Below are 23,507 nucleotides of genomic sequence, written 5' to 3'. Positions count from 1 at the left end.
AGACATGAGATACGTTGGAATATATGTGAAGTCTTTAAAGCATAACAACACAGATATTGTACACGGCACGTACTCTCCTTACACCCCGTCCCCCGTCTCCCCTTTTATTTGGCCAGACTAAGCCATGCAGTAAAATGTCTTCTGAGTTTCTTTGACAAAGAAACCTGGGGTGCCCACAGTTTCACTAACTTCAAATGGGAATGACTCACTTCTGCGAAAACATTCATTCCCCCCTTAGATTTTGCGGTAAAGGGAAGAAGTGTTTAATATATCCCAGATGACCTTGTGAAAGGGGATTTTGAGAATCAACTTAGCTACCGTTTCACTAACCTTCACTTACCTTGTCCTGTTCAGGTATGCAGGCTCCATATCTTTTTAAAAAAAATATTAGGTTGATAATGTAGATTTTAAAATACAGTTTAAATACTTTTTGAAAGCAGCCATCCTTTCTCAAAGCAAAGAGTAAAGAAATGCAAAGCCGTTCAACAACTGAAACGTCTAGTCTAACTGTAAGTAGACAAATGAAGTCAGCGTCGCTCTTGTGGTTCCCAAACACGTGCTGTCTCGTTCAAGAATCGTGTCTAATTATGAACACTGTGTCTGTCCTGAACTTGAGAGAGAGAGGAAACAGAGCAGGGGGCGGGGGGCAGTGTGGGAAAGGGACCATTAGCTCCCAAAAGCAAACCCTGAGTCACAAAGTCAGGGAGAACTATTCAACCATTCCAATTCCAAAACTGAGAGTGAACCATACATAATTTCTGAGCGTCAAGACTAGAGCCAACCACTTGCTCCCTCCCACGATTGAATGAGGGTCTCCATGGGACAAGGAAGCAAATATTTGCCATCGCTTAGGGCAGTGGTTCTCAACCTTCCTAATGCTGTGACCCTTTAATACAGTTCCTCATGTTACAGTGACCCCAACTGTAGGATTATTTTTGTTGCTCTTTTATATCTGTAATCTTGCTACTGTTATGAATCATGATGTAAATATCTGTGTTTTATGATGGTGTAAGGCAACCCCTGTGACCCCCAAATGGGTCGGGACCAGGTTGAGAACTGCTATCTTAGGGTGACTCCCTTGGTGTTTTTATGACACGGGAAGCTTTTGCTACATACTGTAAACAGCTGCCGGAACTTGTAATTATTTTAATTACCCAGAGCCAATGAATAGGATCGAGAAATACTAAACTGTTTTCTAAAAATACATCTTAATGGCAAAGACCATTCTTTATTCGGAATAGTTAAACTTCAGTGCAGTGGAATACACGTTGACTTTTACCAGGAATCATTAATATTTTTAGGCTTTGTAATGCAAATGCCGCCATTGTTTAAAGTCTCAAGGATTGTGCTGCTGTTGTTACACCATCGTTGTTCAGCGTGCAAGTTCACACAGGAGAATTAGTCCAGGGTAGCTCAGGGAGAATTAGCTCACAGGCTAGGACTCATAATTCAGTCTCTGCATCCTACAGCCCTCTTGGTTCCCATGTCTATCTCAGTGACCTTTTAAATTAAAAAGGAAAATAACCAAATTCAGAGGAAGCAAGTAACAGACATCTGGGCAGCCAGAAAGGGATTAGTAATATTACCTTATAAATTAATGAGAAGCGATTGCCTAATTGGTAAGCCATGCCCCCAGACGGTAGTGTTAGTCATCTGTTTATTCCTTTGTCTATTGTGTTTGTTTAGTGATGTTTTCCACTACCTACAGAACATGCATGCCATGCCACATTACAGTACATGCTAAATTGTAAACCCAACATATTGGCCCACTAACCACAGATGACTAGCAGTTTTCCGAGTATTTGCTGGAACGGCTCTAGGATATTACCAGGAAGAGATTAAAACCGTGAGAACAGAAAGACATGTCTGACGATTTACGGTCTTCATTAATCACCAAAACACAGGCTGAAAAATATCTATAAATAATAAGTTCTTTTCCTTAACTATCTGTCTTGATAACCCCGGTGGCAACACAAACACTCCTCCTCTAGCCCTAGAGCCTCTTTCTTCTTCTAAGGAATGCAGACTCAAGACTTGAGGCATTGGGTATATATGGATGCTTGCATGTATGTGTGTGTGTGTGTGTGTGTGTGTGTGTGTGTGTGTGTGTGTGTGTGTATGTATGTAATATGTATATATGTGTATGTATAATATATACTGTTATATATGTATGTATTATACACACACATAAATTACACACATATATATGGGGTGGGGGTGCCCTTGGAGGCAGAAGAAAGCAACCAATCTCCTGGAGCTGGAGTTCCATGAAGCTATAAGCTACCTGACATGGTTGACGAAATTCCAGTCTTCTCCAAGAGCATGGAAAGCCTGAAAAGCCTACTTCTTCAGAATCAGTCCCCACATCAGAGCCCCAACTAGGACAGCTAGACTAAGCCAGGCTGTGACCTGAAGCTACGGCTGTATTTTCCACATATAGCCTAGCAACAACTGCTCCTCCTCCTCAGATCCCCATCCACTACAGAAGCACCTCAGATGAACCTGTGGCTCAGGCTAGCCCCTGTCCATGCACTGCCCTCTGCAACAGAACGATAACCTTATTACCAAGTTGTTCTCTCAGAAAACGCCTTGATACCACCTCATCTATTAGTATTTTTTTAAAAAAAGGCAATGGTGCGACACCAGAGTAGCTTGGTGCCATGGAACACCACACAGCCCAAGCCCAGGAGATACCCACAACAGACCAGAAGAGTATAAAGACAGCTGACTCTACAAACAGGACAATGGAAAATACAAAAGCTGCTTCCAGAAAATGTCCACAATAACTTTGGGAAGAGATTAGGTCTGCAAATATAGACAGCCAAAGTACATAAGGAAACATCAGTAGCTGATTCCCTACTTAGGCCTATGACCCTCCCAAGCTTACAACACCAGGCATGGGTTTCCTCCCATGGAGTGTCAAATCCATCAGAGAGTAGCTGGTTACCCCACTGACAGTCATGCCCCTGTTGCACAGAAGGGCACATCTTGACCGCAGGCTGGTTTTTAGGGTTTACAGCTAAATAAGAAAATGAATGTCTTCTCTCTCCCAACATGTGTGGAGTCATCCAGGAGAGCATGGGAATCCTACCAGTTGCCTTGGTTTTGTTGGTTTGGAGGTTTGGGCTTTGGGCTTTGGGGGATTTATGGTTTTTTTATTTTGGTTTTTGTTTATTTGGTTGGTTTGGGGTTTTTTGTTTGTTTTGGGGTTTTTGTTTTGTTTTGGTTTGGTTTTTTTGGTTGATTGGTTGGGCTTTATTCATTTTGTTTGTTGTTGGTTTGTTGTTGCTATTGTTGTTAGACTAAAACATAGGGTAAACTTTAACTTGAGTTAGGTGAAGAATTTTGTCTTATACCGTTGAAATCACAGTAATGAAATTTTTAAAAATATATGAAAGTGATTCATGATTTTTTTTAGAAATCTCTGATACAGACATTTAAGAATTTGGAAGAAGTGGCAGACTTGCAAAAATAATATAAATCATATTTCTGGAAAATATATCCAGTATATATACAGCATTCTCAAAAGTGATCACAGAACACAAGTTTTGAAGTAGAATTTTTCTATTATACTTTTATTTTATTTTTTAAATTATAATTACATAATTTCTCCCTTCCCTTTCCTCCACACAAATCTTCCCATATAGGCCTCCTTGGTTTACTTCAAACCCATGGTCTCAGGGGAAGCCCTGGGTCCTGCTAAGACTGAACCCTCAGTGAACTAGATTGTTGGGGGGAGGGTGGCAATGGGGGGGAGGATGGGAAGGGGAACACCCATAAAGAAGGGGAGGGGGGAGGGGGATGTTTGCCTAGAAACCGGGAAAGGGAATAACATTTGAAATGTATATAAGAAATACTCAAGTTAATAAAAAAAAATGGTCTCTTTAAATAACATTTCATTAACTTTGAGAACTTCATACAATGTATTTTAATCACATTAATCCTCAACTGTTCCAGAACCCACCCTCTCCGCCCTCACCTCCTTACACACCCAACTTTGAGTGGTCATTATCATTGTCATTGTCTCCTCTTCCTCCTTTTCCTCCTCTTCCTCCTCCTCCTCTTCCTCCTCCTCCTCTTCCTCCTCCTCCTCTTCCTCTTCCTCTTCCTCTTCCTCTTCTTCCTCCTCATCCATTTTCCCCATGAAGTCCAGTTTATGTTACCCAACTACTTTTGAGAGAAAAGCCTACCCTAGAATCTGGTCAGCCTATCATAGGTCACACCATTAAATAAAATTAACTTTTCCTCTCTCATCAGCTATTAAATGACAAGGAACCCTCAAATAATTTCATGTCTATCTTCCCCTCCTGGGACTTTGTCTGACTTGGGCCCCCTGATCTTGTGCCTATTGTCACAACTGTTGAGTTGTTATGTGCAACGGCCCTATTGTGCTCAAGAAGTACCTTCTGACCCTTAAAATCTTACCACCTTCTTTCCCCTGAAAACCTCTGAGTCTTGGAAGTAGGAGTGTGATACGTATATCCCATTTCAGGCTAAACACTCCACAATATCTTATTCTCTGCATGTTGACATGTTGAGAGTCTCTATGCTGGTTACTGTACACTACCAGGAGAAGCTTTTCTGATGAGGCTTAAGACAGGAGCTGGACTATGGGTATAGAGTCATAGAATTCATTTTAATTGTGTCCATTTAGTAGAATAACAATAGGTTCTCCCTTAGGGCCTGTGATCCATATTAAGCCACAGGTTCTTGATCTCATTAACAGTGCCATGTTTGCGTTTCAGTTTATGGAGTAGGCCTTAGATCCAATCCAAAAGTTGTTGGTTTCTCCCAAACATTGGTCTCCAAGGTGAATACAAACTTGGTTTCTCCATACCCTACAATTCAAGTATGTAGTATGCTAAATAGCAAAGTCTTACCATCAAGTTATAGAAGTTAACCAAGTGTATTGGCAATAGCCTGTAATATAGTGTAATCCCATTGGCCAAGAACCCAAATAAATAGTAAAGGTAGCCCATTCCTGGTACTGAGGTTTTTATTTGCTAGCATATGATGTCTAGTTGAGGTATTGTTCTATCTTTCTAAGGTAACTACATTAAAGTTTATATGTATATATAAACTTTATGCATATGTGTATATGCATCTATGTCTATAGGTTTCCATATAGCTTTTTCAAGAGGCCTTTCTTACTAGCTATCTCTTCCCATAATTCACCCGCCCCGTGCCCTGCCTTCTCATCCCCTACTCGATTTATTTCTTCCTGTCCCACTATTTCCTTTTCTCCGTTTACATATGTATTTTATGCCCTTATCTTGAAAGAGCCCTCATTCCTCACAGGCTCTTAGTAATTTCCTGGTTTCTATGAGCGTTCCAAGTACAAGATGGATAGATAGATAGATAGATAGATAGATAGATAGATAGATAGAAAGATAGATAGAAAGATAGATAGATAGAGATTACAGAGATAGAGATAGATAGAGACAGAAACAGAAACAGAAACAGGATCAGTAGAAGGGTCGTATCCTCTAGTCTGGTAGCCCACTAAGAGACTGAGAAGGACCTGTGTCATTTGGTGGGATGTATAGAGCCTCCCTGGCTAAAGCCTGAGGAGGCATCCTACACCTTAAACAGGGAATTTTACTTAGTAAACTAATGTTTACTAGCAGCAGCATTATCTACCCATGTAGGATAATTCCCTGTGTGCTTTTATTTGGGTTATAAGATAATAGGTCTATATGACTTTTTCATACATTCTTCATTATAGTTAGTTCTTGCCTTCTATAGCATCATATCCCCATTTCTCCTACATCACTCGTGGCCCAAGCCTTTTCTATGCCATAATTCCTCCTTTACTTTACTTTCAACTGTGTTCTACTATCCCTCCTCCCCCAAGGTTATCCACCCACTACATCCTTTTCCTTGTTTCCTGGAACTTACCAGTGTTGTTGAACTAATTTGGCATAGCATCACACTGCCTTCTGAATCTCTATGCTTATACTAATAGACAAAAACTACCCTCAGGCTTAATCCATGGAGCCTGTCTTTGCAGTAAATGTTGGTAATCAGAGACTGGTGGCTGCCCAAAAAGTAACAGTAAGTAGTGGTTGAGGGCTTAGGCCTAAACAAGGCATTTGCACCACCCCTCTACAGCTCAGAAAACACTGAGGAAGAGTGTGACATATATAATCCTCAGAAGATAAAGTAAAGGATTGTGGAATGCCATACTCAAGACTTGCTACAAACATTGAGTGCTGACTAAATTCATGTCAACTTAAACTTGCTAGTCATTTTGGAAGAGATAATCTCAACTGAGAAAATGCCCACACTAGACAGGCTTGTAGGCAAGTCTGTGATACAGTTTCTTGACTGATGATTGATGTGGGTGGGTGAAGTTCACTAGGCATGGTGCCCATCCTGGGCTGGTGGTCTTGGGAATTATAAAAAGCTATAGGAAGAAAAGACAGTAAGAAGCACTTCTCCATGTCCTATCTATCAGTTTTGGCCTCCAGGTTCGTGCCCTGAGTTCCCTCAGTGATGGACTGTTACCTGGAAATATAAGCAAAGTAAATGCTTTTCTCCCAAAGTTTTTATTTATTTGTTTGTTTTGGCATGCTGTTTTATCACAACAATAAAATCCCCTAACCTAAACATTCTGAAATCATGAATTCACAATTTCCACAAAACCAGCTCTGTCAACCATCAGTCATGGAAGAGGGGGGGCTCATGAGTCATTGCCCCCAACTGCTGAACTATTATCTATCTATTATCTATTGATAGATTTGGGGAGAGACATGTTCTACCTTCAGCTGATCCCACTGAGCTTCAACAGAGAGCTCCAAATCCACAGTTACACCAGTGACCCTGGCTAAACTCAGTGGGTCACAAAAAAAAAAAACATAAAATATGAAAATAGACACGAATGTGAGAAAGCAGCTTGTGAAGAAAAAGGGATAGGCAAGGGTGGGAGGACTATGGGAAATGGTCAACAGGCACTATGTTCATGAGTGAAATTGTCAAAAATCAAATTTAATTACTAAAAAGAAAAAAAAGTACATAATTTGGAACACAGTGATACTGTTTTGTATGGTTCCTGTTTTATTCCTTGGCTCTGCAACTGGGAAAACAAAGGCATCGTGGAAAATAAAATAACTCGGCTATCTCAAAATGTCCGCGTACAATTGATAACACATGGAGAGAGTGTGAGCACAGAGCCTGGGACAGAGCAGGAACATCACTGAGGGCCCAGCCTCTCCAAGCATGTTTCCCCTTCCTTACGTGGGCTCCATATCTCCCGGTGACACTCTTAACCGGCTGCACAGATGGCTCAGTCCTTAAAGTGACTGCCACACAAGCCTGAGGAGTCAGCACCAAGGCAAAAGCCAGGCTCGGTGTGCATCTCTTAACATCTCGTTAGATGGGCAGAGACAGACAATAATCTGGAGATTATTGGCCAGGCAGCATGGCCGAGTCAATGAACTCCAAGCTCAGTGAAGAATGTGTCTCAAAAATAAAGGGAAGCGGAAGAGAGAAGACAGCAGACATCTACCTCGGTCCTCCATGCACAGCCACTCCTAAGTGCATGAATGCCCCAACATGCACATGCCCACACCCGTGCCTGCATGTTCAGGGACACACACACACACACACACACACACACACACACACACACACCCCATACACACACAAAATAAAGTAAAACAAAATGTTCACAAGGCATGTGCTTAGCCTTGAAAACTCGGCGACAAATGGGACAGAAATGACCGTACCTTATGAGGGACCTAGACACAGAGCAGAGGATTAATAAATATCTGAGCACTGACAAAACCAGACCCCAGTGTTCCCATCTCAGACAAACCTCCCCCCACTGGAATCTGCATGCCCGAGAGAGCTCGAGAAACAGGATTTGCTGTCACAGGAAGTAGTTAATGTTGACTTTGCGTCTGAGGATAACCAAGAGACAGAAATAAAAAATAGGTGTCCTGAGGAAAAAGCAATGCCTGGGAGACCCCACCTGAAAATGAATTGCTAAGATAGCTATCTGCATCAACAGAAAGAAAACCTGGTATGTTCCAGGGGGGATAATATCGGCACTTGACATTCTAAACCATGCCAAACTCCATCATAAATCAAAGCAGGAAATGGCCATAAGAAAAACTTTTTACTACTGAGGTTGGTCACAATTGTGTGTATATCATTCCACATATACAACTTAATTTTCTATCATAGTTAATATAATTTTTAAAAGGTCAAGATGCCAATTAAATTGGATTCCATTTAAAGAAAGGATGCCTAATGAAATAGAAGACTGTCTTTTATTTACTTACTTATTTTTAAGATGTCCAGGCTAGCCTCACGTTCATAGACTCTTCTACCTCTTTCTCCCACATGCTGGGATCTGGTTCCATGTTTGTACTATATCAACCTTTAGAACACATCAACAAGATTATAATAAATGTCAATTCCTTAAAGGCTGTTACAGAATGTGTATAACCTAAATGATATATTCTTGGGTCACATACCCTCAGGGGTATTGGGTCACATACCCTCAGGCTATTTTCTCAGTTGAAAAGCATTTGCCGAGTGCCTGCTTATCCTTTAATACGTAGCTCTCTTTTCTCCAAAGCAATAGTGATAGAGACAAAACAGTATGTCACACAGAGGACGCAGATTGTTTTGGAGAAATACAAACAAATGATAATGGTGCCCAGGAAAAGAGCAGCCCGTCCTTCTTAGGGAAGGAAGTGATTCCAAGGATATACTCATAGATTAGTATAGTGAGAAAACTAGGTCTATGTGGTGGAAGTCAGGGGATAGAGTAGGAGCCCTAGAGTGGGGGGTGGGGTATGAAATGGCATCCTCTAAGTTGGACACCCGTGTTGGACCATGAACTCATAGTTGCTGTGCATTCTGGTACTGAGTTCACAAAAGCCAGGTCCTCTTACAGTCAGCTGCAGGAGGGAAAAAGACCCACAGGGCTCTACCACACTGCTCTATGAGTGACTGACAGATCCTGGGGCAAGAAGAGGAGTGCTGTCAAGTTGTGTACCACCCGCTGGTGACCCCACAAGCTCTGATGGTTAGTTCTAAGTTCAGTAAAGTTAGCAAGGACTGGCTTGATTAAATTCTGTGGGACACTAAATTAAACCAAAATTTGTTAACAGGAAAGACAGAGAGAGAATGAGGGGATCTGGCAAGGTCATAAAGGAGATAAAGAGGTGGGAGTGAGGAGACAGACCAAAATACATTAGTGTGAATTTGTGAAAGTATAAAATATCAAAATTTACTAATAATTAGACATTGATGCAATCACTATATTTAAAGAAAAAATAGTTCTTAAATTAAGTCTTGCAAAATAATCTTTTAAAGCAGATGCTAGTAGAACTGAGAAATAAAAGAGCATTATCGCAAAAAATAAATAAATAAATATGGAGCCATATAGGGATATTAATTATATATGTCTTACCCAAGAGTGCACCATTTAACAATATTTTCAATAAAGGATAAGAAAAGATGGATGCAGGTATCAGACACAGAAACCTTGCCTAGCATACAAGGCTGTGATTAATCCCCAGTACACACAGAAAAAAATAACATAAAGAACAAGAAAATATTTTCTTATTTCCCATCGGTAGATCCTCTGGAGCACAGTAGGTGCTCAATAAATATTCTTTACATTGATCAAAGAGTAGGTAGATCTCAAAAGACAACAGGCTTTTCTGCATTAAACTAGTTGATCCTTTGTGGAGCACCCTGAAGAATCTTCAGGCAATGGTGACATAGCTAACTTTGGGTTTCTGAGCAGATCCACAGAAAACGGGCTTGGGGAAAGGAGGAATGAAAACAGGGAACCAGCTGGAAATAACTGCATGTGAAAATGATCCTCTACCAATGGCTGGAAGTTGGTGAGGACACAGTAAGGGGGCTCAGTTGGAAATTAGAGGAGCGAGTACCACATAAGCAGGGAAACACTGGCAGTGAAGTTACAAGGGTAACCCGGAAGAACTCCAAGGTGTCTGCCACCACCCCAATCAAGAGAACACAATTGCCTTGCAACGGTATAAGAAAAACCAAATAACTTCTATAAAACCGTTTATTAAACACACACCCACATGTATTTACAACAAAAATCCTGGACCAGATATGAAGATATATGTAAGGAAAGTTTGGGTTGCTTTCTTATGAATGTATGCATTCAAAGATCCTTTGATAAATTCTTGGTCTGTGTCATTTACTATAATAAATTGTCATTGAGAACGTGATTATGGGAGGGGCTGTCCTCTTTCCCCTTGTGGAGGTAGTATCTTTGTACAGGAAATAAGCTATCCTCTGTACCAGAGGCAGATAAGGGACACAGTGTGAGAGGACTTAAAGACCGTAACAATGACATTCTTTATCTTAAGAGCCTATGGGAATCATGGAAAGTTTTTAAGATTCAAGAAGCAAGTCTAACCTATTGCGGGTCTTCCTCATGCTACATCTGTTAAGTTTAAAGCTTAGGCCTTTTACTGGAGCAGTCTCCCAGATACTGCTTAAACTTAACCCCACTATGTGACCTATGATCAACCATGTGGCTAGCTCTATACCTCTCTGCTTCGATGCGGTCTATGTGTATTCCCCATGTCTACTCTGGAGTCATCACTCTCTCTGCCTGGAAGTTCCACCCCCTACTTCCGGCCCTCGCTATTGGCTTTCAGATCTTTATTACAACCAATCAGCAGTGAGACAACCTGAACAGTAACCAAATAGTATTTACACCTGGCAAAGATCACTATCTGCGGAGGATTCACTTGGAGGATCTTACAGGGTCCATGCCAGAGACAGTTACACCCTAGGCTCCAAATCGTCGCCTGTTTGTTTCCATTCCTGTAGGCCAGTGCCTTGTGTTGTAACGATTATTAAATATTTTCACAATAAACCCATCCTGAAGTGTCGTCAGTGTGGGTAGAGTAAAGAAGTTTCTGGTAAGTAAGATGGCTAACCTATGAGGATACTGTAGTTTTACTCCTAGATATCAGCTTCTTCTGGATATGGACACGCAAAGGGTAGAAAAAGTTAGGACATGAAAGGAGGACAGAGTTCAGTGCCTTGGCAACAACACAGGTTAGCCTCCATCGGTGCCCTTTCTTATTTCTATTCACCCACACGTACCCTGGCACTTGGCCACCTCCATCTCCAGAAACAGTGACACTTAGCTTCTTGGTTTATAATTGAGGGATATTAGTCATTAGAGAGTGCATAACATTCCCAGACGGTTTCAGTCCGCCCTGAAACAAATTGTCCAATGTTTATTTCTTCACATAGAAAGGCCAAAGATGTATTCAGTGATGTCTTTATCGCATATCATTTTCTGACCAGTAGGACCAAACACAAGCCAGTTGTCCTGTACAGAAATTTTGTCTCCTTCATGCTAGCTGGTGTTCCTTCTGCATCTACAGTCGCCAGAGGAGGCGGACCACATGAAGCTCACCAATTTGTTGTTTATTTCAACTCAGCTCACATAAAAGACTTGGTTGATAGGGGTATAATTAAACCTTTGTTCTAGATGAGCTTATAAGATTATCTCTAGGTTTTAGTTCTCCGAGCCATCTTTGTGCCAAATGTAATCCTATGTTGGCTAGAAGCGGGATCTGACAAGAAAGAAAAAATGTGAGACATGAACAGGGCAAAATCAATAACGTGTCAATATATTGATACTGAATAGATTTTTTTTTAAGTATTGTTTTACTTTCCATGGAAGGAATATACTGTTGTACCCACAGAAAGCATACAGTCACTTATAACAACCACAACATGACTTCTAGCCTGGGAGCTGCACCAGCTGAAACATGAACAGGAAGTTGTGGTGGGTCCTGAGAAGAGGTAGTTTTGGGAAGGAGCCAGAAGCATGGTCATAGAGTCTGCAATGATGTACATAAGATAAAAAAAAAGCAAAGGTCAAGAGGGAACAAAACCCAGGGTAGCAGAAAAGAAAAAATGGAGCTTGGGGATTTCTGCAGCCTTTTAGGTATGGGAAAGGAAGTAAGTAGAAGGGTGTTTGTTTGTTTGTTTGTTTGTTTGTTTGTTTGTTTTATTTGTGGAATGCCTTTAAGCTGTATTATCTGTTTACCTGTAATGTTTGGAAGCAAAGCAATCCATAGAAGGAAGAGGTCAAGCTTGAAAGAAAGAGTAGACTTTATTTTGAAACTCAAGCCTCGTGGAGGGGGATCTCAAAAATTAATAAACCAGGGATATGTTCAACTGTGAATCCTTCAATCTATACAGTTTTTGTATATCCCTAAATAGGTGACATTAGTAGCAAGAGAAAACAGATCAGGAGGCTACAGGAACATGTTGGCACTTACACAGAACATGACAAGAACCCATAGCATGAGAGAAGCTTCATGGGAACTTCCTAGAACATTATAAACTGGCCCATTTGAGGATTCAAGGCTTCTCTGAAATGTAATGGCACTGAGGGAACAGGGTGATTCTCACCAAACCTGAGCTTAAAAAAAGGGGGTCCATGAGCACACAGGGGACTCAGCTCACTGCAGTATCACAGTGCTTCGCTCTGCTTCAGGTCTGTTTTCTAGGGTCACATGCCTGGGGAAAGTATACCTCTCTGCCTCCTACCTCTCTCGGAATTGCAAACTCAGGAAAATCTGTAATACAGGAAGGTTTTGTTTTCATTTTTACAAAAAAAAAAAGATATAATAACATCCACCTCATACTTCATAGATGCTGTTGTTTTGTATACCACACATATTTAAAGAGATGGTCATAACAACTCAACGTTAGAATTATTTTCAGAGTTAAAAAGGCAGGATTCAAATCCTAGTCTGACTCTGAAACCTACTGGGCTTTTCTGCCTTCTTCAGCGGGGCTACCAAACCTGTTAGCGGGACCGAGGCGGGAAAACCTTGGGGGGCGGCGGGAGAGAAAGATGGCCAAGGGGCTGAGCAGAAAGGGCAAGGCAAGAGTGGATTCCCAGCAAAGGAAGACTAGGAGGTGAATTGGCAGTCTGTGAACATCTGCAATTTAAAAAACTCAGACGTAGGTGAGCTCCTGAAAGAACCCGTGGGCTTGCAGAAGATAAGGAAGAATGGACAGACAGGCAAGACAGACACGAATACAAAGAGAGTTGGTGAGTGTCCCAGGGCTGGGTTCCAACATGACAGGCATACTTGGCTTGACAAACCGGAAAGTGCCGCAAAGAAGAGAGCTGGATAGAGATGAAAGGCGAGAGGCAGACACACCCGCCTGCCGGAAACCAGAAATGGACCTCCAGCGACAGCAGCTGATACCCCGCATTTTCAAACGGGCACAAAGGAGTGACAGATTGTCAGCAACTGTTTTCAAAAGAAAGTCTATGATCACAAGGCCCAGGACATATCTGGATCTACACCACATGTTACTGGGCCAGCACAAATAAAAAAGCCTCTACCCCGCAGGGGCTCCGTTAAGTCAAGGGAGTTTATCTCTGAGAATTCTTCGTTTTGCATGCATTCTTGTGGTCTAACACTGCCATTTGCAAGGCGGGGTTTTCACGGCTCCCACTTTTCCTGGATGAGAGAGATTAGTCATAGAGCCACTGACCAAAGCAGTAATGATGTTCTCAGGAACCGGCCCTAGGCAGAGTCATGGAAGGAACCGAAGCTTAGCTCTGGTGCCTCCAGCTCACTTCACCTCTCTCCTTGGTCCCGGCACCCTCTCCTTTTCCTCCTGCGGGGCCTTCTCTACATTCTAAAGAGCAGCGTTCTCCAAGTGACTTCTAGAGTCATTTCAGTGATCCTAAAACAGCACCAGGTATAAGGCTCATCCCAGCTCACCACGTCCTCCCCAAGAGACTCTGTCTAAACTTGAGTGTGGAGTTCCACGCATGAGCGTTCTTAATGGAACTTTAGTTAATCCTGATGGACAGGCTCCATAGATAGAGTCACTAACTGCACCAGAATAGGTGCATCACTGAAGTATCGTTGACTGTGGCTTAGGTTTTAACGAAGAGCCCTTGGCTGACAGGATAAAAAAACTAAAGATTCACATCTCAAATGGTGGGGTGTTGGCTGAGGAATAAGTACTTGGAGGGAGACGACCAGGTCTTCCATTCAACTTCTCTCACCTGAGAGAAGAAAACGATCTGGGTAGCAAATTGTTTTATGCCATTTTACTGACCTTATAGTTTAAAAAAAAAAAGCCACCATATCCATTGGGAATTATGATTTTGAAATATAATTAATCACAGAGGGTCGTTTCATCCGGATTACGAAATGAAAATAGGACGACAAAACCACTTTTAATAGTCATTCATCTCATAAACAATTAAGATTCAAATCAAACTCTAAAGAGCGAAATTACTTCCCTCCTTGTACGGTTGGCCCTTGGCCCCTCACTCCACCCCTCTGCTCCCTGAGTTCTTAAGGTGCCAATAAAGATGTCTGCTTTGATTGTCAGAATAAACCCACTGCATCACCTAAATATTTACAAACTGTCCACAGAAAAGCAGGATTATACAAAAAGTTATTCAGCTTGAAGATATTCTCAATTTCTCAGAATCATGGTCAAAACCAAATACAGTTACCTCATAATAGATTACCACACTTCTATGATTTATTGGGGTTTTTTCCCCCTCTTACTAAATTTCATTTAGAGATTTGACATATTTTTATACAGTTAGACCTTGAAAACACAGCCCTTACTGGTCTGCACTGCTATTCAAATGGAAAGAAGCATTAAGTAACAAATGCATGTTACAGATGACCTTCTGCCTTTCCATTTTAAATGCCCAGCTTCCAAAACCCAATGGCTTTTCATACAATCCTTGTTCCAAAGACAGACCTTTCTTGGACACACACACACACACACACACACACACACACACACACACGTGCGCGCGCACGCATACACAGAGAGAGAGAGAGAGAGACAGAGAGACAGAGAGCGAGAGAGACAGAGACAGAGACAGAGAGAGGTCAGTAGGCACTGCTAAAATAGTTTCCTGGGTGCTCACAACATTTTGAATAAATCTGGGAGAGATACTTCTGATTGACCCTTATTCCCTTATTATTAACTCGTTGGGGGAAAGAGAAGTTGTGGAGAAAGCCTTATAACTCCAAATCTTATACTTTTGATCCTACCTAGTAATGATAAAAGTAACGTTCTAAATTTAGAAATTCTGGATATTAAAAAAAAAAAAAAATTTTTTTTTGAGACAGGGCTTTATCTACACCAGGCTAGCCTTGAGCGCTCTGTAGCAGAAGACGACCTAGAACTTCTGATTTTCCTGACTCACCCCCCAAGTGATGGAAACTGCACGTGTATGCCACCACACCTTGTTTCTGTGAGAGTCGGGATTGACAGCTGAGCGAATTGTAAGCAAGCGCTCCACTGAGCTACATCTCCAGCTACAAAGACTTCTAAAGATCGAGTGTACGACGTCTACCTGGAAGCAGAACGAAGTCTTTAAACGTTACTACTATATAAAACCGCCACACATTATTTAGTTTCTGCACCAGGTAAACAGGGTGAATTGACACAAAGCAAAAAAAACACTGATAATGTCACTTCTTAAATAGCTTCTTGGTGAATTTCGCTTCTAGGAAACCCACTTGATGTTCTAAGATCTGCCCCTTACCTTTTAGAAAGAATGCAAACAAGGCAAGTCAGGTGGCACTCACCTGGAGGTGGATCTCTGTGCATTCTGGACCATCCTGGTCTACACAGCAAGTTCCAGGACAGCCAGGGCTACGTAGTGAGACCCTGAAAGAAATTTCTAAAAAGTCACAAGCATTAATAGATCATTCTGAGAATAAAGTTTTACAAATTCGGGGAGTTAAAATTTCAGCTGGAGAAGTCAGCAAGAAGAGCAAAGGGCAAAGACCCCCTGGAGCAATGGATCCCAATTTTCCTAACATTGTGACCCTTTAATACAGCTCCTCATGTTGTGGTGACCCCCAACCATAAAATTGTTTTTGTAGCTACTTCATAACTGTAGTTCTGCTACTATTATAAATTGTAATGTAAATATTTCTGGAGATAAGAGGTTTGCCATGGGGATCGATACCTACAGGTTGAGAACCACTGCCCTAGAGTCGCTTGCTCTTTTCTTCTTCCAAGTACCAGAGCACCTACAGTCAAACCAGCCTGTGAAAGACGTTAAGGTTCTTGAACAACTTCTATATTTGCCTTTCTCAAAGTCCGTATGGTCCCTGCCCGGCCAGAGTATCACCAAGAAATCTTTAGTGTCTCTTTAAATTGAATTGGTGTTCATTCATTCATTCAACAAATATTTATTCGTTACTTTCTATGTGCCAGAACAGTGTAAAAGAATCAACAGTGTAGTAATCAAACAAAATTGACCTTACCCTCATCTTCAATTGGTTGGGAAAGAGTTTGTTAATGAAATCAATAGGTTAAATTTTTAATTAGAATTACAAATGTCTTGTCATCTTGAATGTAAGACAAATGTTTTAGAGAATAACTTACTTAAATGTTGAAAAATGATTAAACAATGACCCAAAACTCTTGTCTTGGGATATTTACTCCAAGGAGAAGCCTCATTCACATGTCCAAGGAGAGATTGGAAAAATGAGTTCTAGTATGGATTCTAATATATTTGATATGAACTATAAGGCATTAAACAATTTTTCTCTCTAGTCCTCAGACCCTTGGTGCAACATTATGTCACCTTGAAACATGTCACATACCTGACTAAACTCCTGGACAACAGAAGTCAGCTCTGCTGAGCAGAACTTGCCGTAAGCTGCCTTCGTAGATCCAGGTGTGCATTGAGCATCGCTTTCATTTAGTCAGTACCCGGGAGATCAGAAGGAGCACAGCAAAGCGGCTAAGAGCGGAGCCTCTGGCCTGTGTTGCTGGAGTTTACACTAAAGAATCCGTAACCATGGCTCCTGTGCTTTAGCTTGCTCTGTGTAAAAAGATAAGAGATGACAGATAAGGAGATGGGTAAGTAGGAAGGAGGTGGGCATCTGGCTTCATAGGATGACTTTATAAAACCATCGTATGTTATTTAGTTTTTGCACCAGGTAAACAGGGTTAATTGACACAAAGCGAAACTGCTGATAATGCCAACTTAAAAATACATACATACACACCTACACACAGAGATGGGTAAGCAAGAAGTGAATGGGTATGTGGGTACATAGAATATACCAACCATATAAAATTATTGTGATGTTATATATGATTATACAGCCCCTGGGAGACAGATACAGGCAGAACACTGGAATGAGGCCAGCCTGGTCTACATAGTGAGCTCCAGGCTAGCCAATAGGGAGTTCTAGGCCAACCAGAGCTGCACATTAAATCTTTGTCTAACAACAAACAAACAAACAAAAAACAAGCTAGCCATAGTGGCACACGTCTTTAAACCCAGCACTTGAGAGATAGAAGCAAGCAAATCTCTGTGAGTTCAAGGCTAGCCTGTTCTACATAGGGAGTTCTAGGTCAGTCACGGCTACATAATGAGTCCCTATTTTGAAAAAAAGAAACAGATAGACAGACAGATGGACAGATGGACGGGTGGGTGGATGGGTGGATGGATGGATAGGTAGGTAGACAGACAGACAGACAGACTCTGGTACAAAGTGTCACAGCAAGAAAAGGAGGAAAATGAGGTGGCTAAAGACAGTGTACCATGGCTCCAGAGGAGAAAAAAAGTATTAACAACTAAGAAAATTCAAATAAAGTATAGACTTTCAAACTTTCTATGCACCATAATTAAGTTGTTTTAATTAAATATATACGCCTATAAAATGTAGGCTCTATAGAAATTCCTATACTATCTTTGTAACTTTTCTATAAATTTAAATCTACTCTAAAACTGAGGAAAGAAATCTATTTTAGAGGCTAGCAAGATGGCATCAAGTGGAGGCACATGCTGCCAAGCCTGGTGACTGGGGCTCCGTTCCCAGGATGCACATGGTAGAGGAAAAAAGATCTCTGACCTCCCCACAGACTGACAGTCTTTTGAGGAAGATTGCTAAATGTAGCTTATTCATCTGTATTAGAGTTTTATGGAGACACAGAACGGATGGGATGAATCTGAATATAAACCTGGGATTTATTAGAGTGGCTTATAGGCTGTAGTCTGATTATTCTGACATTAGTTGGTCCTTGTTAGAAAGTACAAGATTCCAAAAGCTGTTCAGTCCACAAGGCTGGATGTCTAGCGTGGTTTTCAGTATAGTTCAGAATTCCATGGAAGTAGACTAATAGTAACCAGGGAAAGAAAGAGTGCCAGCAAGAACGAGGCTGAGCAGGCAAAGAGCAAGTGCTTCCTTTTCCCACCTTCTTTCTGAAGGCTGCCACTAGAAGGTGTGGCCCAGGTGTATGATAGGTCGTTCCCCCATAGAATGATCCTATCAACCAAAATCCCTCACAGGCATATCCAGCAGCTTGCGCTTTGGTTACTTCCAGACGTAGTCAAGCTGGCAACCAAGACTAGCCACCGCATCATCTTCATTATTTACTTTTTGAGTGACTCTGTCTGATGCACAATAAACTCAATTCTAGCCAATTCTATCAAATTCTATTGGTGATCAATCAAATGAACTATATGTCATACTGCTACACTGTTGCAGTTTGTTGTGTGGCAAAACATTTTCTGAGGAGATGCAACATACACATCTACTCACCTGGGACAGAGATCCCACTACAAACTAAAGTGCAGATACCACCGAAGTCCAACTTGGTGAGCCAACGAGTTTTATGGAGGCTACTTATAGGAATATGGGTGAAGAGTTACTTACACCAACAGAAACGACAGCTACATCACAAAGCCCACCCAGCGTGGTGACAGCTCACAAATCTGGGAACCTAGGAACCACACAGCCTGCAGGTAGCTCAACAGGTCAAAGAGAGTCCCTTTCAAGTGCTTTGGTTGTTCTGAGCCTCTTCCAAGAAATTTGGCTTATCTCTGCTTCTTCAGGCGGTGGGTCTGGTCTTAGAGTCTTTCTGCAGCTTGCCTTGTCTGAGAGAGACTCTCAGCTTTTACTGCTTGCATATTCTAGCAGGGAGGCACCTTGTGAATCTGCTCATTTTCAGGGATTTCCTGAAGTTATTTTGAGTTGTTTACCTTCCTGCTTAAGGAACTTTCCTGCAAGGTGAAATGTTTCTGTCTCAGAGGCAGCATTAACAGTTTTTGGAGTGATCCCTTAGCATTTCATGTATTTACATGTCTACCTTAATTAGATACTCCTTACAAAGTATGTGATCATATTTCTTCTTTTCTCCTCTCCGAGTTGAAAGTGTCAGCCACAGTGGCTGCATATAATGAAGTGAATAATCACGTATTTATTGAGAGCAAGGTCTACCTCCACTCTTTATTCAAATATTCTAATTCTTAGTGCTTACTTCCTTCCAGTTTATTTCCTGAGTTCCCTTATCTGATTAAGAACTGGACTACAGGGCAGGAGAGATGGGTCAGTGGTTAACAGCACTGATTGCTCCTCCAGAGGTTCTGAGTTCAATTCCCAGCAACCACATGGTGGCTCACAACCATCTGTAATTGGATCCAATGCTCTCTTCTGGTGTGTCTGAAGACAGCTACAGTGTACTCATATGACTAAAATAAATAAATCTTAAAAAAAAAAGAAAAGAACTGGACTACATTATTTCTTATCTTTAAGAAACATGTTACAATTTTTTTTCTTTGTATGGATAATTGAATCTTCTTAAAGATAGCCTTTCAAGTATGTATTTTTCTTTAAAAAAATAAATATACTGAGTACAAAGAATTCAAATGATACCAAAATCAGAAAGACACATCCCCCATTAACTCCTACAATATGTTAATTTATTGTATAATATATAAGACAACTTCTCGTGTCTACATATTCTAAATATCTCATGTGTATCAAACTCGTACTTTCTTATTTTAAATGCATTGATTTCAATAATTCTGTTTTAAACAATAAAAAGTCTTATGCGTTTACTTTATCTCTTTTATTTTTCCTACATCAAAAAAGCCTATTTGGAAAGAGAAATCTTAATAAGAGGCAGAATATCAAATATAGAATATGAGTTTTTTTTAAGGCCCAAATTTCACCTCTGTCTTCCAGACACACATTGTTCTTCAAATAAACCTATCTGGAATAAGAAGTTTTAATAAGAAGCTATTTTGGGGATGCTTTGGTGGGGAGGCTCTGAAGTCTGGGGCTGATCAAAGCAATATAGTGGGACTCTACCTTTAAAAAAAGCCCAGACTTTAATTGCAAGTTTAAACTTAATCTTGCCTCATTTTATTTCCACATCATTGCTATTATAGCTTCAGGCCCCTGTGCTAACCCAGCTCACACTCTTATACCAGATCCTCTTCACAAGACAATTCCCTAAACCCAGAAAAGAACGACAAAGCCAGCATGTTGATTCAATGGCAGACTCTGCTGAGCTGTGAAATCTGCTCTCCACCACCAGTTGAATTTGGGTACATCTATTTGTGCAGCGTGCTAGACAAAACCACACTTCTAAAAGCCAGAATCAGACTATGCCCAGCATCCTCTTAAAAAAAAAAAAAAAAACCAAGCCAGCACAGAAGGCGGTGTCACGTGACATTGGTTCGCTCATTCAGGAACTTCTATGCAGTCTGTGACACTGCCTCCAAAACCCAAAGCACACGACATCCATGGGATTCTTTCTTAGATTATGCAAACATGTAAATCAAGACTCAGGGAGCATAGTCAGTGTTCACGGAGGAAGGCTCCCCGGGTCTTTTGGGAGGAGAATAGTACAGATTCCACCTCCTAGAACACATGCTGGTCAGACTACAAGGACGGAACACGTTCAAGCAGCTCCCCTCCACTGGAAATCACCCCAGAAGGGCTAAGGTGAGGCACTGAAGGCAACTGAAGAAACCTGGACATTCTAAGCATCTATTTAATAGAAGAACGACAAAGAGTCGGGCTCCCATCTGCTTCCCCTAGCAGTCTCCACATCACTCACTGGCCAAATTGACAGGAGGGGGAAATACAGAGTGCTAGAAGCACAGACCCAGAATGTCTCGGCATTCACGCTCTGTTCATCAACTCCCTGACCCTGGGCCTGTATACCAAACCCCAGCCGTTGCTCGTCCCACTAGCCAGAAGGCTTGATCAGAAGCAGGACCAACAATGGAAGACGGGGAAAATGAGTAGACGCTGTTAGCGTTGTGACATAGACGTCAATCCTTGGAAGACCATTCAACACATCGATGCTGCTGACTTCAGAGCTGGGGGACCTTGAGTTACCTGAGATTTCCCCCAGCCTCAGAGGTAAAGAGGCAATGCCATCAACGTGACAGGCAGGCTAGGCTGGCTAACTATGTATTTACACAGGAGTGTTCTACTCACATACATGATTGGCCATGCCGTCGGAAGCAGTATTTTCTAATAGCAAGAGTCAAAATAAATACATCATCATGAAGTGACACAAAGTAAGATGGGATGCTCTCTCTCTCTCTCTCTCCCTCTCTCTCTCTCTCTTTCTCTCTAATAATTTGTATTTTTACTTTATGTGCACGAGTGTTTGCCTGCGTGTATATCCATGTGAGAGTGTCAGATCCCCCGGAATTGGAGTTACAGACATTTGTGGGTTGCCATGTGGGTGCTCAGAAATGAACTCAGGTCCCCTGGAAGAACAGCCAGAGCTTTTAACCACTGAGCCATCTCACCAGCCCTCACTCTCTCTTGAGCTTTGAGTTTTCATCATAGTCTAAGGGTAGTGAATGGTGTTGATCCTACAGGTTGGTGGACCTGACTGAGTTTCCCATCGACTTTTCATTGACCCGCTACAGATTTTCTTGGTCATTTTTGCCTTTACAAATGTGATTCTTTCTGAAATCCCCCAGTTCACTCTCCTGATTGCCTCGGCTCACCTATTCAGCCCACTGTGCTCCGTTCTGCACACAGCATGTAAGCTTTCATTGTTCACCCACCTGAGTGCCGCCCCCTCCCCAGCACCCTCTCCCCACCCCATCCACCAGCTTGTGCTAGTCTATCAAGATGAAAACAACCCTATGACACTCAGAACAAACTTCTCCTGTGAGATGCACACAGGGGCCTCTGTTGCACAATCTGCACTCGGCCCGCATGCAAGGGAGATTCAACTCGCAGATAGGAGATCCAGACTGCAGATCGAAGGGCAGACTGACTTCTGTCCTTCCTTTGAGTGCAAGAGTACTTATCTCCTTATTTCCAAATTCGTCTCGAATGGCAGCTAGTCCTGTGGAGATGTAAATATGTAAGCAAAACCCAGGGCCATAGTCACAGGTCATCCTTTCTCAAATGCCAGCACTTTGCAGTTGCCTTATCAGGGGCCAATTCAACTCCTTATTCATAAAAGGCCAGCAACAAGAAAGGGCAGCTAAGTATGCAGGGAAGACTGCAGGAGTTCCCACCATATACTGATCCTTTTGTTCTGACATACTGTGTGGGATTGAGCTGTGGGCAATGTTTCTATGTGTCTCTTTCTTGTGGCCCGGAGGCTCCTCTTAATCCGTAGCATTGCTGAAGAAACCCTTTCAGGGGCAGACACAGGAAACATTAACAGTCAGTGGTGTTGAATATTTATCTAACACCCAGGACCAGACTAAGCACTCCACCGATGTGTAGCTTGCAACGTGTTAAAACTTCTTAGGAGAAAAAAAAATCACATTGGCTAAAAGCTAAAGATTGTTTAGTCATTGAAATGGCAACAAAGACACATTTTTCAAATATCTATAGTTGCTTTCCATAGCACAGAGCAATCCCCCGCCCCTGGCATTAAGAGTGATAGTGAGCACAATAGAATCTCTAACACATGTCTACCGTCACACTTGAAACATTTGACTCTGCTTGCCAGTAGCTTGGGCTGAAAAAAGAAATAAAGTTACCATGTTAAAACGTATTTTGAAGATTCTTTTCCCAGAAAATGTTCAAAATAACTGGAACTAAGGTGATTCACTTTATTTTTTGATTTTCATTTTATTTCTTGTGTATGGGTATTTCACGTGCAACATGTACATGCCTAATGCCTGCAGAAACCACAATAGGGAATCAGATTCTCCGGGGCTGGAGTTAAGATGGTTGTGAGAGCCACAGTGTGGTTGGTGGGAATTGAACTCAGGACCTCTGGAAGAGTAGCCAATGCTCTTAACCGCTGAGCCGTCTCTCCAGCTCCAAACAGACTTGTTTTCCATCTGTTAACAAGGTTAATCTCTGTCTTGGCTGTCATCTACAACCCAAGGTTGGCACCTTTGATAAGCTCCTTCTGAGCCCACCCCCCTTCCCTGAGAGGGCCCTAACAGGAACAAAGCACAGAGAGACCACAATCCTCCATTCTTCTAGAGTTCAGCAACAGGTCAGTATTCCCACACTCAGGCACCTTCTGACCTGTCTTCTTCATCTTCTTCATTGGAAAACTGATCTGGCACCCAGCTAGAAACTTAGTGTGCAAGCTAAGTACCCTGAAACTGTGTCAACTCCTTTCCAACCTTTTTTTTTCCCTTCCTTCTTAGACCCTGCATGTTGGCGGAAATATTGAAAGGTGAGAATCCCTACATTTTCCAAAATACCTAGACCTCTACTGAGGTTTGA

The sequence above is a fragment of the Rattus norvegicus genome, chromosome 2, assembly GCF_021556685.1.
Source record: "Rattus norvegicus strain SHRSP/BbbUtx chromosome 2, alternate assembly SHRSP_T2T, whole genome shotgun sequence".
NCBI classification, from domain to species: Eukaryota; Metazoa; Chordata; class Mammalia; order Rodentia; family Muridae; genus Rattus; species Rattus norvegicus.
The sequence above is the reverse complement of the archived record's forward strand: the minus strand, read 5'-3'. Positions refer to the sequence as shown.